Here is a 15,447-nt window from a genome sequence, read left to right on the forward strand (position 1 = left end):
AAAGACTAAAGAGAAATCCTCCAACCACTAAAATCTGATGCTACTCAATTTTGTTTCCATTTGGTGAAGAAAGAAGTTGCGCTCAGTGTCTTCAGAGCTTTCCATATTATTTCCTTCAGTGGTTCTTGTGACAGCGCCCCCACAGGCGAGGCGGGGAACAGGTTGCTCATTGGGTTTGGTTGGTTCCCACAGCAGGTGCAGATGGAAGAAATGTTGAAGTTCTGGTCCCAATTTAACCGAAACTACCAGATTATCAGGTGGGAAAACATATTTAGTAACTGACTGGCAACTGATGTTTTCAACCCAAATTGTTGGATTTCTTTGTAGTTCTAGTTTTACTGGAAACCAAAGTAACTGTTGACCATTTTCTGCATACAGATATTTTTGACATGTGTAAATAAATTGTAGCTTTTGGCAACAGATTCTTGCCAAAAGCTACAATTTGTTTATACCTCTTTATCTTATCACAAATTTGTGCTCACAAACACCTGCAAGTTGTTTTAATATGTAAATATTTGCATGCTGATCCATTAATGATTACCTATAACGAATATGCTAGTAAATAAGGATAATGGCCACTAATCTTAAGATGCGTTTAATAATAAAATGAAAATATCTGTGCATGGATGGTGTTCTGTCTGCAAAAAGCTCTCTGCCTTTTGTTCTCCAGCTGATAGAGCGTCCGCTGCTCCACTAACAACACATAAATATGCATTAATCTGTTCTGGTTGGGCGAATTTGAAGAACTGTCAAGCATCAAATGTAAAGGTCATGCTTTGCTTGCTGTAAGGGGAAAAATCCCAGAGACCACAGTTAGGGCACCATTTGAATAAACTATGCAGGATTTACAAGCAGTAACCTTCAGGGGGAATCACGCCCCCGTCCCCGTTATGGACGGGCTCCACCAGGCTGCGACTCCACCAGGCTGCGACTCCACCAGGCTGAACTGAGAGGAAGCAAACACAGCGCTGAGAGCTGCTCCAGGAATTTCACCGATTTTTGATCAGATAGGTTCCCAGCAAGGTTATCATAGTTCACTAACTAAATAAACTGATTTGAATAAAAACAGTAATTAATAGGGTTAAATTATAACTGGAGCTACATTGTGATTAACATTAAAATATACTTAAATTATAGACAAAATGCTCTTTTAGTTTGTAGTGCAAACATCTTAGTACACTTGAAGTAAGTCGAAACGGTAACATATTGTTTGACGGGTTGTGAATAAGAGTGACATCATTCTGTCATAAACATGAATAAGGTCTTCATACATATTTATGACTGTTGTCATAAAGTGTCATTTGGCAAATTATGACACTTTTAATGCAGTTTATTCAAAATGTCTTTGATATGCTAACTTGACATTAGCCAAAAAAATCATGATCTAACATAAATTTGTGATAAAAGTATTACTGACTAAACTTTAGCTTTAGTAACGTAAAGCTACATCATTTTTAAAGTTTCCAGTGAGTTGGTTGTTTTAAAGTGTTTTTCCAGTTTTAAAGTGTTTTTCCAGTGAGTTGGTTGTTTTAAAGTGTTTTTCCAGTGAGTTGGTTGTTTTAAAGTGTTTTTCCAGTGAGTTGGTTGTTTTAAAGTGTTTTTCCAGTGAGTTGGTTGTTTTAAAGTGTTTTTCCAGTTGGTTGTTTTAAAGTGTTTGTCCAGTGAGTTGGTTGTTTTAAAGTGTTTTTCCAGTTTTAAAGTGTTTGTCCAGTGAGTTGGTTGTTTTAAAGTGTTTGTCCAGTGAGTTGGTTGTTTTAAAGTGTTTGTCCAGTGAGTTGGTTGTTTTAAAGTGTTTTTCCAGTTTTAAAGTGTTTTTCCAGTGAGTTGGTTGTTTTAAAGTGTTTTTCCAGTTTTAAAGTGTTTGTCCAGTGAGTTGGTTGTGTTTTGCGTGACGCGCCAGCAGCCTGACCCCGCCCGTCTCTGGACCGTGACGGCCAGGCAGAGCGTGGCAGGTGGAGGTCTTTCAGGCGGAGCGAGGGGTGACCTTGCCACGTCTCCCGGTTGCCAGGTTTGCGGCTCCGCGGCGCAGACGGCCTTGGTGAGCAGAACGCCGGTCCCGTCCTCGGTCTCAGACGCCACATGGCCGCCCCCGAGCCGTCAGCCGGCTAGCAGACGGCGGCGAGCGCCAGCCGGGTCGCCGCGGCCCGCGTCCGTGTCAGGCACAGAGAGGGCCTTCTCAGCGGGCGGCCCGGCAGCGTGTCCCCCTTTCATGGAGGAAGTGTGTAACGGCTCGTTTGCACGTGCTTTGTGTAGATTAAAGCGAGCGCCTGTCAGAGGTAATTACATGCGGAAGAGTTTATGAACTTCTGCTCAGACCAGGCTGCTACATGTGCCATGAATTCACTGCTTCTTGCAGGCACACTTAAAATTCAGATAATCAAACAAGAATTCATGAACTGATTGGGATTTTCTATATTTTTACATGAAATTTCACCAGAAACATCTGGAAGAACTAAAATAAATCGATAGATGATTCGTCTGATGACTTGAAGAAAGTAGTTTTTCATTTTTATGGCTGTTTGAAACAACAAGTGGTGTTTTATCACTTTACCTTCCAATCAAACAGAAGCAAGATTTGTCATCAATATCAAAACACTGACAGTTTCTAAAGGGAAACACAGACTCTTTATTTCAGGAAAACTCATTTCAGATGTTTAGACAGTAGATGGAAATACTCTGAAATCTGAAGTTTTTTATTAAAATATTGTAACACGAATGTAGCCATGTTTATGCTACAACATAAACTTGCTAGGTGGCGTATGCTAGGTGCTAATGTGCTAGCTCTGTCCACCAAAAAGCAAGCTTAGAACTAGCTTACGCTTCGTTCCTATTAAACTTATAAACAGTGCAAGTACGTTACAACTGTTACTCGATTACAATGTTAGAGTACTTTGCACACCTCTCTGTGATACAAAGATAAATGTCAGTGATATTTACTGTAGTACTTACTACCAAATTAGCAAAATTAGCTTAGCTATGCAGCCTGTGTGTTTATAGTTCTATGTACTGACTCTGCCAGTCACCAGAACCTCGTTATTCACATGAAGAGTTCAGGAAACTGGTTTGTCCCTAATAGCCTTGCTAAGGAATGAACAGCAGCGCTAATGGCTCTGCAACTGAACCTCCGCCTCCAAGCACCGCCTGCAAGCTCCGCCTGCAACGCTTCCCCTCTCAGTCAGCTGCAAACATCCGGTTCACCATCAGGTTTTGCACTAACCAAAAACACGGGATGCTTTTCTAATCTAAATGAAGAAGAATTTCTTTATTGCAAAGCAAAATGCTAACCCTGATTTAGCATCGCCACTCCCAAACATCCCCCACTGGTTCACATTCTTGTCATTTTTGCCGTCGCCCAGTTCAGCAACACATATCTGTGGGACAGGAAGGTGTTCATTGTGGCATTCGGTTATCTGTATGTTTCCTCTGCAATAAAACGATGCAGGAGGGTGGAAGTGCGTACCACATTTAAATTAGAAGGGACAAAGTGACTATTTGGACTTGGTACAGTAATAGCGTGATGAATTATGGCACATGTTCTTCAGGGGACATTGCTTGAGGAAATGTTGTAAAATGCCCGTGGGAACCAGCGCTCATCAATCACACATGGTGAGGTTGGGGCTGAAGCGATGCCCAGAGGACCCAGCCAGTAATCTAAATGGTGACACTGAGCTGCAGGGCCCCCATGGGGCTGCCCGCTCTATCGCCTGCAAAGAAAACAGATCAGGGTAGAGGGATCAAGGTTTGTTTTCTCCCTTTTCTAGGTCATTATTTATTATGTGAAATATCAACGTCCTTGGCTGCAACATGAGATCTTCCTCCCCCTGCAATTGACAGATCTCATTATAAGATAAACGTGACAAAGATAGCTCATAATGCTTCAGAGAAATGTAACACCATTAGCAGGTCATTGTCATCGTTCTAATGTGTCCTTTTAAGCCGCTTAGTGAACTGGTGCTGAAGTGTGATACAGGGATTAACCTATCACAGAGTTGCTGCGGAGGAGTTGAGCCGCCATTGATGGAAAATTTTGGATGTGTGTTGATATCTTCCCAGGCGCCGCGCAGAGTCACGGCGGAGCCTGATTGGTAAACATGGCGCGGGTTCTGGCGCGGGGTGGGAGGATGTCTTCAGGGTGCAGGCATGCAAGTGGTGTGACTCCATGTTTTCATGCACAGGAAGAAACAAGCTGCAGCAAATGCTTTCTGTTATACCAAGAAATTATCTTGCTGGATATAGGAGCAATATTTTACCAATTTCAGAAAACGTGCTGACTGGAGTCAAACCATATCACCCAAATTAATTAATGAGGTAATTTCAAGATTAAATTATGAGAAAGACCCCTAATTGTTAGGAAACAATTTAGTGACTATTTATCAATCAATCAAGTTTATTTACAGAGTATATTTGACCAATAAGGCAGTTAAAGTGCTTCATATCATAAAAACACAAAATAAAAAGCCAAAGAATTGAGGAAAACAGAAAACAGTTTACATTTTGTGTCGTTTCTGTTGTTGCACATCAAATATGTTGGTCAAAGTTTAATCTATTTAATCTGTTATTGTTCAAAAGCAGCTCAAACCAGGTGGGATTTTAACCTTGATTTAAAGGAATTTTGGCTGTTTTGCAGTTTTCTGGAAGTTTTTTACCAGATTTGTGGGTCATAGAAGTTGAATTTGTGCATTTATTGTAATTTTACTGGAGGGAATTCCCACCTGAAGCAGATCTGTAGGGTGTTGGCTGGCAATCTCTGTATTTGTTCCCTTTTAAAGAAGCTGTGTCCTGTTAAATCTGGAGTGTTGCTTTGATTCTTTCATGTATGTTTGGAAAATCCTTTATTCTCCTTGGCAACCATTAAGCTGCATGAAACGCACGGGGGGACCTGGCTCCGCCTCCGAGATGCAGCTCCTCCCCCACTCTGCTACTTCAGACTAGCCTCCAGCAATTAGCACACCCTGGTCGTTAAAGGAGTTACTTCTCAGAGCATCTCTGATTAAAAATGTTATGAAGAGGAAACTGGGATTTCAGTGACAACTTCCTGAAGGTGAAGTTTTAAGAAAGAGCAGAAGGTTTTAAAAATACACAGGCATTAAACCAGGAAGTAAATTTTTAAAGTCATATTTAACATATTTATAACAGCTGAAGGTAAAGTAGTTGATTGTGCTATAAAACGGCACTATGTGTTGGCCTGATGCAAGAAGCAATCATTTCGATTTGCTTTATTTATTGTTGTTTTTCTACCAGAAACTGGATGATAAATTCTCCAGTTTGGTGTTTTGGTCTCAAGTTTCCATTTTTTTTTGTTGGACAGTTTTTTTTAATAGAAACTTTGTGATTTATTTATTTTGGATATTTAAAGTGTCTTCCAGTTCCAGTGTTAAAAGTTCTTTGGAATTTAAATGTAATTAAAAGTTGATTGATCTCATGTTGGTACCTTTACAACATCATTGTTTACTGTTTGATATCATGACAGACCTGACGATGTGCCTGCCCCTTTAAATGTTTCTCTTTTCCTTTTCCGCCTGTTTCTGTTTGCAGAGCCGTTTCTGCTGAATGTTTTAGCCATAATGCTTCACTTCTGAAGGTAAATCTGTTGGGATTCACTTCGACACTCACAGTTCTGTTGTAATTTCAGTGTGTTTAAGTTCTTACTACCGATCTCATGAAGTCATGTTATTTACATCTGGATATGAGAAGCAACAACATGGCAGCCGCCGTGACGGGACCGTTTATTAGTCTTTGTTAGGAGGAGAGGTCATGTGATCGGGGGATAGCAATTATAGCATGCGCTTAATTACATTAGCAACCCCATGTCTTTTCATATTATCTCTGACGCAAAAAACACAGAGAGAGATTTGATTATGCTAATAAGGTGCGTTTTATACATGGTAATGGAGGCCCAGTTCAAAGCCATTAGCGCTACGAGGAATATCCATTTGAGTGTTGAGCTCTCGAACGCAGCTCGGCTCAAAGTGCACGTTGTTTAATGGTATTGATCAATGGTCGACTGAGCTGCGGGGCTTTCGCTCATTACTGCGTCTTATTCATGCTTTCTTGGATAATGATGCCCGCACAGCAATTACTGCCACAACCATTTAGATGATGTTAGAGAGAAATCATGGAGGTTAAGGAGAGCAGCAGAGAAACAGAACAACAATTTGGCTAAAACCTGGAGGAAAACATGGGTTTCCTCAGGAAAACTTCAGCTTTTTAAACAAATCTTTGCATGAAGATCCATCTATCAGTCTTGCTTTTTTCAGTAAATGTAATTTCAGAGACAGATGAAATGCAGAGATCATCTGGTTGCAGCAGACATGCCGTCCTGGAGACGAGGAAAGATTTTCTTGAGAAACGTTTGAATTTGTTTATTCTTCCAATCATTTAAGGACGCTGCTGTCAAAGGCATTCATCATGCTGGCTGTGTTAATCTGATGAACGATAGAAATGTAATTAATAATGTATGAATGCAGAATACAGGTAATAATGTGCAGAACGGCCTGTGCTGTAGTCCACTTCCTGCATTGGGAGCGGTCTCTGCTATTCACATACACAATCGAACTGAACCAGAATTCACTTCAACCGAACCCAGACTGAAGTCCAGTTAGCGTTCACAGCTGGACCAGAAAAGGACCGGAGTCGGATTAAAATGGACTAAATGGTTCGTTGAACGCCTTCAATGAAACTTGTCACTATTTGACCGATTGTGGATCAGAATCAATCAAGGGACATTATTTGATTGGCTGTTGCATCCGAAGGAAAAATGTATTTTTCTGTTTGCCAGCCCAGCCGAGTCGTCTCATGTCGTCTCCGCCTGGTTTCTGAATCCGTCTCTCTCTTCTCCCCTCCTCCTCCATCTCACCGTACCAATGAGGCGGCAGACATCCCAGACCTGCTCAGTCAACTGCTTCAAGATTTATTCTTTGTAACAAATCTGCAACAGCTGGAGAGCCGGAGTATGCATGTAAACTTTGTGTGTGTAATTTGGTGACAAGTCAGGCTTAATCAAGCTCCCAGTGGCTGGATGAGAGGAGCGCAGGGGAGCGGCATATGGGGAGCTGAGTGGTGAACAGGCAGCGGGCAGGGAAGGAGACACAAAGCTGCGCTCGCCTGCATTAACGCGCCGTACAGTGGCGATGTACAGCCAGGAATCAGCAGCTCTGTTTCTAAACAGGATATAGAGGAGAACTTGGTGGAAAGCTGGCAGAAAAGCATTCTTGTTTTAGTCAGGCTTATTTATTGGTATTTGTTTATTGATAATAACAGTAATTAACTGTTAGCTTTGAATCTCTGTCAGTCAGTCGGGGGGGGGAGTTTCTCTGAGCGTTTTGGGTTTTCAGCCAGACAGAATAAAATAGATTAGAATAGAAACATTCTCTACTGTTCCACAATGGGAACTTAGCATTAGCATCTGCTAAATACCATGTTGACATACTGTTAGCTACTGCTAAATACCATGTTGATAGAGTGCTTTACTGTTAGCTGCTGCTAAAAACTATGTGGGGAAAAGTGCATTAGCGTAGCATTAGCTACCCCTAAATTCAAGTTGATATAATACTTTAGTATTAGCATCTGCTAAATACTATATTGTTATAGTGCTTTAGCATTATCTTCCAAAAATACCATGTTGGTATTTTACTTTAACTTCAAAGATATAGCATGGTCATATGCCGTTTTAGCATTCGCTAAATATCAGGTTAATATAGTGCTTTCGTTTTAGCTACTGCTAAATACGATGTTATAGGCGCTGCAGTGTTAGCTTCCACTAAGTACTATGTTCATATGGTGTTTAGCATTAGCATCCTCTAAATACCATGTTGGTGAAGCGTTTAACCTTTTTGAAGCTACTATGTCTTTAGTTCTTTAGGATTAGTGCAGGTAAGTAACCTTTTAGTTTCCAGTGCCCATTAATGTGTTTTGGCCCAGGACTGGGAAGAAGAAGCTGGTTTTAAATATCTGTGGTGAATTGAGACTCATTTTGATGGTAACTGATGCATTTTATTACATTTTATTGTCTGTGATGCTCATATTTTAACACAATTTGACTTAGTTTGCAAAAAGCGCATCCACTGTCCTGCTAATGGCTTCGATGGCTCATAAAATCTGCGTACATGTGTCACAGACACCCAGTAAAACATGAAACAAATGAACGTCTTCTGTAAAACAGTTGATGCCTTTCTGCTGCTGACCTCTCTGGTTAGCTTACCCGGCAAAAGCAGTTCATTTCAGAAACCTGATATGACATTACTTGGCAAACTGTATTGAGTTTATTTAAATCAAGCGAAGCGCTGAAGTCATAAATCTGCTCTGTTGCTTATGAAATATCCTCCTCACCTTACAGCTGGGATGTAAATTACAGCGATAAAGTAAGTACAGAAATATGAAATGTGGCATTGAATGTTAGCGCAGCGGGAAGATGAAAGCTGTGGAAGGAGTCGGTCTATTTGGGAGTGTCCTACTCCAAGACCGGCTTATCTGCCAACTCCAGCTGCCTCTCGGGGAAATCATGTTTTAATCATCATTCTTAAATTTTCTTTACCATGACTGACAGAAACTACTAACCGTTTTATGAAATACTTTATGTTTGTGTTGTGAAAATGACAGCACAATGTTCTGACTAGATCTCAGTTGCATGATGAGCTGCAGGATCTTAGATTTACAGCCACTTCTGCAAAAATTGATGAGAGTTTTAAAGATACAGCATTACATAAAGTCAGCTTGTTTTTAAAAACTTGTCTGTCATGTTATAATATTATTTTCCTGTGTTGCTTTGATTATTTTATCACTAAAACACATAAAACATGTTTCCTCTGTTGTGAAGCTGAAACTGATGGTTGAGGTGCAGAAACTGAAACGCTCCAGCGTCTTGGTGTAGATGTAACACTCGGCGCTGTCAATGTGAGAGCAAGGCCAAAAAACTGAAACCAAATGAGGCATAACATTATGACTACCTGTTGAATTGTTTACCTTTGCCTTTCGACTTCGTCATCCTGACGTTACGCTGCCCGTTTTTCCTGCTTCTAATACTTTACCGTTGAATCCCAGCTGTTATGACTGATGAATATGCAGGACAGTTTTCTAAATAAAAATCACCTTTTTGTAGCAGGAAAAGGCGAATGATGAGGGCCCATGTGAAGGTGTTGTGAGTTTGGGGGAATGTGCACCGTTTTGTCGTGATGCATTCTAGTTTCTCCACATGAACACATGGTTAGGTATTTACCAAGCCATCTGCTAAAATCGCCCGGCTGAAGTGAGCTGACATCCAGTTGCTAAGGAAATGAATGCTTTTCAAAGAGGCCAGCCAGTGTTGCACACCTGTCAGTGGAAAAAGACCCGGTCTCCTTTCTATCCTCCCTTTCTTGCTTTCTTTGTTGCTTTCTTTCTTCCTTTCTTTCCTTCTTCCCTTCTTTCTTCCTTCCTTTCTTTCTTGCTTTCGTGCTCCATGCATGTGGATCTGAAGCTCCTCAGTCACTTACGATGCTCAGATGGAACGGTCGTTGCATTTATTATAGATTTTTTGTGCAAACTTAAGATTTAGACCTTTAGGAAAATGTTGAAATCACAATAAATGACACAAAAGTTTTCTAAGTATGGAAGACGTAGCTCAAAGTGCTCATCTGTAATGAAGCATGTTTTTTTATGTTGAGTTAGATTTAATAAACAACAAGAACACAAACTCACAGGCAGATTGGTGCTGATGCGTTTAGTAAACTCCACTAAATAATCGCAGAACTTTGAGCAATTCAAATCATTTCCTATGGTTTACAGCCACTGGAAACAACTTTTTCTGTTTTGAGATAAAAAGTCAAAATTATGCTTAAAATTTTCTCAGAATTCTGACTTTTTCCCTCATAAATCTGACTTTTTCCAGAATTTCATAATTCTGAGATTAAAATCAAAATTCTCAGAACTCTGGTAGTAATTTCAAAATCTCAAAATTATGAGAAAAAAGTAATAATTCTGTTTTTTTAGTGGTCCTAGTCTTTGTCTGCATGTTCTTGTTTCTGAGAATAAACACAAAAATACAGAAATAATTAATAATAGAAAAAAACATTGACCAGGCAGATTTTCAGATATATATTAATTTATAGCTCAATTTTCTACAGATTTAGACTTCTTTACATTATATAAAAAAATGTTTTTAGTTATACAGCAATTTTTTTTTCATAAAAAATTCATAAAGCAATGACTGTAAACTTGTGGAGAAACGTTCGGACACTTTGTGATCTGAGCTGAGTGAAGTTTGATGAGAACTGGCCGTCGGATCTGAAATGTTCCCGGTCGGGGAACGTCGGGTCGTTATGATGTCACAGCCGGCGGCGACTCGTTCCTCAGTAGCGCGGCTGGCGGAGGGCGTCACGCTCAGTGATGAGTTTCAGCGTTCGTCGCTGCCGGACGGGGCGCGACCTTCGGAGAGTCGCTCTGTCATGTCGGCTCCTGCCCGGGTCACTCCTGTAAAGGTCACCGCTGGGTCACAGCAGCGGCCATAAATCAGCGGGAGGAGCTGGGAGATTGTGGCCGTTTGGTCCCAGTCCTGCTGTCCTGCTTGGGTCTTGACCCATTTTCAGCTGCAGAAATGATATCATAAAACACCAAGCGGTGCAGCATCAGGGTTTTAATACACCAGACTGTTTCTGGACTAGTCAAAACCTACAGGTGAAAACACGACTGCTATTAGCACAGCTAACTTTTATTTAGCACTTTTGCTAACTTTGAAAATGTTTAGCGCATTTATTTAAATAATAATCTGATGATTATTTGATTTTGTAAATAAATTAAGATTTAATTATTTTGTTCAGTTGAAAAATAATTTTCAAGATTTGGATCTACAATGACTCAAAAAAATCACAAACCGGGCGACTTTATTTGCTTGATTTTATAGATTTTTTGGCCTGTGAGATAAGAAGTTTAAAGTTTTGCTGGATGGATGCAGGCGAATCGAGGCGGCGTTTGTTTCAAACCTGCAGGTGAAAATGTGTCAAAGATCAGAGCGTTGGTTCTGCATTGATGCGTAGCGTTAGCTTTGTCTCGCGGCGCATTCTCACTGCGCCGTAACACGGCCATCAGCCTTCCATTAGCAGAGTATTAATATGCATTGGGAAGGGTAATTGCCCTCCATGCTCTCATCACACAGACATCATGTGAACTTTGAGACAATCCCAGAACAAAAGAGCCTTGGATGGAGGGGTAGCATCTTCATTTCCTTCCCAGAATGCATTAGGACTGTGAGTGGGCTTGCCTATTGCTGATGCCTGCGTTTGCGCCGGGCACCTGGGATTCTCCAGACCTGTTTGATGTGGCCCCTTTCAGGCACTCTGATCATCCTGTTAAATTGCGACTAATGGACAGGCCCAGACAACAAATTGGCGACACGCACACACCTGTCCTTTGTAGTGTGGCAAGACGTGGCGCGCGCGGCCTGCCTGCCGCCGCGGTGCTGCCACGGCAGCCATTTAGTCCTGAATAACCCCAGGTGCCATTACCTTGGTACCTGAGTAAACCCACACAGGCAAACTGCGACCAGACAATGTGCAGACAGCGTGGGCGGAGGGTGCTGGTGCATATGCTGGTGTGTTATGTGTTGTGTTTGTGTGACTGTGTGTTGTGTTTGTGTGACTGTGTGTTGTGTTTGTGTGACTGTGTGTGTTTGTGTGACTGTGTGTTATGTGTTGTGTTTGTGTGACTGTGTGTGTGTTGTGTTTGTGTGACTGTGTGTTGTGTTTGTGTGACTGTGTGTTGCGTTTGTGTGACTGTGTGTGTGTGTTGTGTTTGTGTGACTGTGTGTTGTGTGTTGTGTTTGTGTGACTGTGTGTTGTGTTTGTGTGACTGTGTTGTGTTTGTGTGACTGTGTGTTGTGTTTGTGTGACTGTGTGTTATGTGTTGTGTTTGTGTGACTGTGTGTTATGTGTTGTGTTTGTGTGACTGTGTGTTGCGTTTGTGTGACTGTGTGTTGTGTTTGTGTGACTGTGTGTTATGTGTTGTGTTTGTGTGACTGTGTGTTGTGTCGGGATGTGTTGTGTGACTGTGTGTTGTGTCGGGATGTGTTGTGTGACTGTGTGTTGTGTCGGGATGTGTTGTGTGACTGTGTGTTGTGTGTTGCGTTTGTGTGACTGTGTGTTGTGTTTGTGTGACTGTGTGTTATGTGTTGTGTTTGTGTGACTGTGTGTTGCGTTTGTGTGACTGTGTGTTGTGGGTTCGGTTGATGCATAGCTGCACCTGTCTCTCTTCAATAGAATCCCCTCAATTGAGAATAATAGGTGGGGGAGGGGCGATCGGCTACTGTGGCGACAGATTGCGTTTTTCAGGGCCGTGCCAAAAAATACAAAATAAACAACTAAAATAAGTACTATCAACATTATCATTAGTTTTATTTTTCTTTCTGTGTTATATAACACAGAATATGAAGAATGTGCAGAACGTCCATTAGTCGTTGTGCTTCTGTTATTTCCAATTATTAATATTGTTACTATTATTACTGTGGGTCTGAAGGTTTTCTTGTCTTATGAGTCACTTATAATAATTGAGTTTATAAGTATTATATTTAATCAAACTGAATTATTTAAAAATCCCATTACTGGACCATGTTTTTTATCAGTTTTATACGATGGTGATATTATTTATAAAACAAAAACTCACTATTGTTAAGTTGAACTTTTTGTTTAACTTTACAAATAAAGTTTAAAACATTTTACTTTTCATCAGCATAGAAAGTTAATATGGTGTGTTTGACAACAGTTAAATTAACATGAGCTCTGTAACTTACAATCTGATGATTAATAATTTTTGAAGTCAGCTTTGTTCACAACGACTCCATTTTGTCTGTGATTTCGGTAGTTTGGTTTTGATTCTGGTTTTATTTATTGTTCTTATTTGTCGTGTTTTATTTTGGATAGTTAAGATACGTTGGGGTGAAATTTCATCATCATGACATGATCAGTACATGTCTGGAAAATGGCCTTAAAACAATAAATAGTGTTATGGCTTATCACAATAAATTCTGCCACAGTTTATTGTCTGGGACGATTTATTGTGACTTCATAAGTAAACTAAAGGAATATGTTCCAATTCAGACAAAAACATTTTTATTTTCCAATTTAAAAAAGGAATTTAGTTTGTTTATTTGGATCTTTTTACATTGTGGTTAAATAAAAAATCTCCAATTAATAAGAAAATAATCATTAGTTGCAACGTTAAATATTTTTATAAGCTATTTGTAGAAATTCAGAAATAAGTGATGCAGATGCAAAGGTAAAAACTGCTTTGCTTACAGATATAAATGAAAGTAGGAATAGTTTAATTTAAGGTACAGTGTTCTAAGGAACATTTTTCACCTTTGTTTAGGTATTTTTAACATATTTATGCGTCTCTTGTTGCCACAAATACTGCATCTTAAAACAAAGTAGCAGTGTTTGGTTGCATTGTTGGCCTAGTTAAAACCTGACGCCGCCGGCCAGTGGAAAGCCGCAGCGATCGGCCGTTTCTGGTTTGAAAAGCTGCAGGTAAGTTTGAGAAACGTCCGAGCGTTGGCGTCCAACCAGGCGCATGTTGAATGGCACCTAACAGTTTTAAATCAAGTCTCTGTGCCCAGCATCTGATGTGGGAGGGACTGGGAAAGGCTTTCTGCGAAGCGCACCGGGAGATTTTTTATATTTGAGATTTGAACGTGTGTGTGCGAGCGTGTATTTGTGTGGACAATGACAGTATCTGTTGTGCCAGAGGAACTGATGAGCAGGTGGTCTGAGTGGGATTCAGCATACTCTCTCTCCCTCCTATTCACACGAGCACGCAGCTCTCCCTGCTTCTGTATTTATGCATTTCTGTCTGTCTGTCTCCCAGGCACTCTCATTCTCTATTTCTGTTTTTCTGCTTTTTATTTTTATTTGCAAATTGTTTCGTTGTGCAGAAATGTCACTTAAGTTTCAGAAACTTATTATGTAGATTGATTTGGAACAGAAATCTAATAAATGATGTTAGTACTGCAGATTAAACATAATTAAAATCCAACGAGAATAAATTTGTTCTCATGATAAATCATTAAAAAACATAATGAAATCATTAAAAAACATCATTAAATCGTTAAAAAACATCATCCTCCAACTGTTTCCTGTCGTCGTCTTCTTTGTGGTTTTCTCCAGTAGTAACATCCGTTTGTTGATCATGTGAGCCATGATGAGAAAAAACATGTTTTGTGAAATAAACCAATGTCCATACAGGAGTATTTTTGAAATTCGTGCGTTTCCATTTATTTTATATCACATCAATTACATTTTATATCAATAATATCAATGAAAACACAGCCTGTCATGAGTTATCTAAAAATGAAGAAATAAATAGTCCTTGTCACTGTTATTGTCATGATAAAAGTGACAATAACAAACTTTAAGTCCGTATTGCTCACTCCTGCGTGTAATTGATGATGTAAAGCAGGAATTGATTCCTTTTGGTCGTTTTGTTAACGATGAATAGAGCAGTATGGATATCTAACAGGCGGCTGTTTTTCTGTTTTTAAGGCCTCATTTAATAAACTCCGTCTTCGTGACGTTGAAGATGAGACTTCTGACACCTGCCCTCCATGTTTCACTGAATTAAATATTTCAGGAACCGTCCGCCTCCATTACTCAGGCAGTGCAGAGTTTCAGGACGATCCGCCGCCGTGCGCCGCATACCTTCACTCACCAGATGTCTGCTCTGCGTCCACTGATTGCTTCGCTGACACGGTTCGGTGGCGTTCCCTTTATCCGATACGAACAGGTACGCTCACACACACCTGAGCAGCTCAGTACAATGCAGTGTAACGCTGTGCCCCGAACCCTTCACGGTACAAAGAGGTGACCCATATGTTCTTGTTATTGACCTACTTTAGGAGTGACACCGTGTTAAGTATGATCTCCATTCAGACGCTCAGGTTGTGGTCTACGTTTACACGAACATCGGTGTCGAATAGCGCCGTTCCCGTCAGTCAGGGCTGAGGCACGCTTTAATAATATAAATAAAAATCCATAAATTAACTACCTGTGATTAGACATACAGGAAAAACTATATAAAAAACATTAAGAAGCTTGAAGTTGAAGTAGAAAGAAGGTGAGGGAATTGATCCAAAAGAAGTCGGTGACGGATAGATACTTGAAATAGTATTTTTCAGTTGTAGTTTCTCAACTCTGTGGTAAAAAAAAATCTCTCAAATTATGGTTTTTGCCCTTTTAGGAAATACACACATTTATGATGTAAATATTTTACAATATGTATTAGAAACCCAGAGACACATTGCAGCTGGAGAACCTGCCCAGCTCCTTCTGGAGGGCAAAAAGCTGCAGGCCGACAATCGCTAGCATTGGTTTTAGCTTTAAAGTCGTCAACATAACGCGCTAAATCTGAAATGGGTGCGGGATGAATTAAAGACAGGAACACAGTCAACACAACTGCAACTAGATAACAAAGTCAGGAAAAAGTCTT

Source organism: Poeciliopsis prolifica, unplaced genomic scaffold (assembly GCF_027474105.1).
Source record: "Poeciliopsis prolifica strain line A6 unplaced genomic scaffold, Auburn_PproV2 SCAFFOLD037, whole genome shotgun sequence".
In the NCBI taxonomy this organism is placed as follows: Eukaryota; Metazoa; Chordata; class Actinopteri; order Cyprinodontiformes; family Poeciliidae; genus Poeciliopsis; species Poeciliopsis prolifica.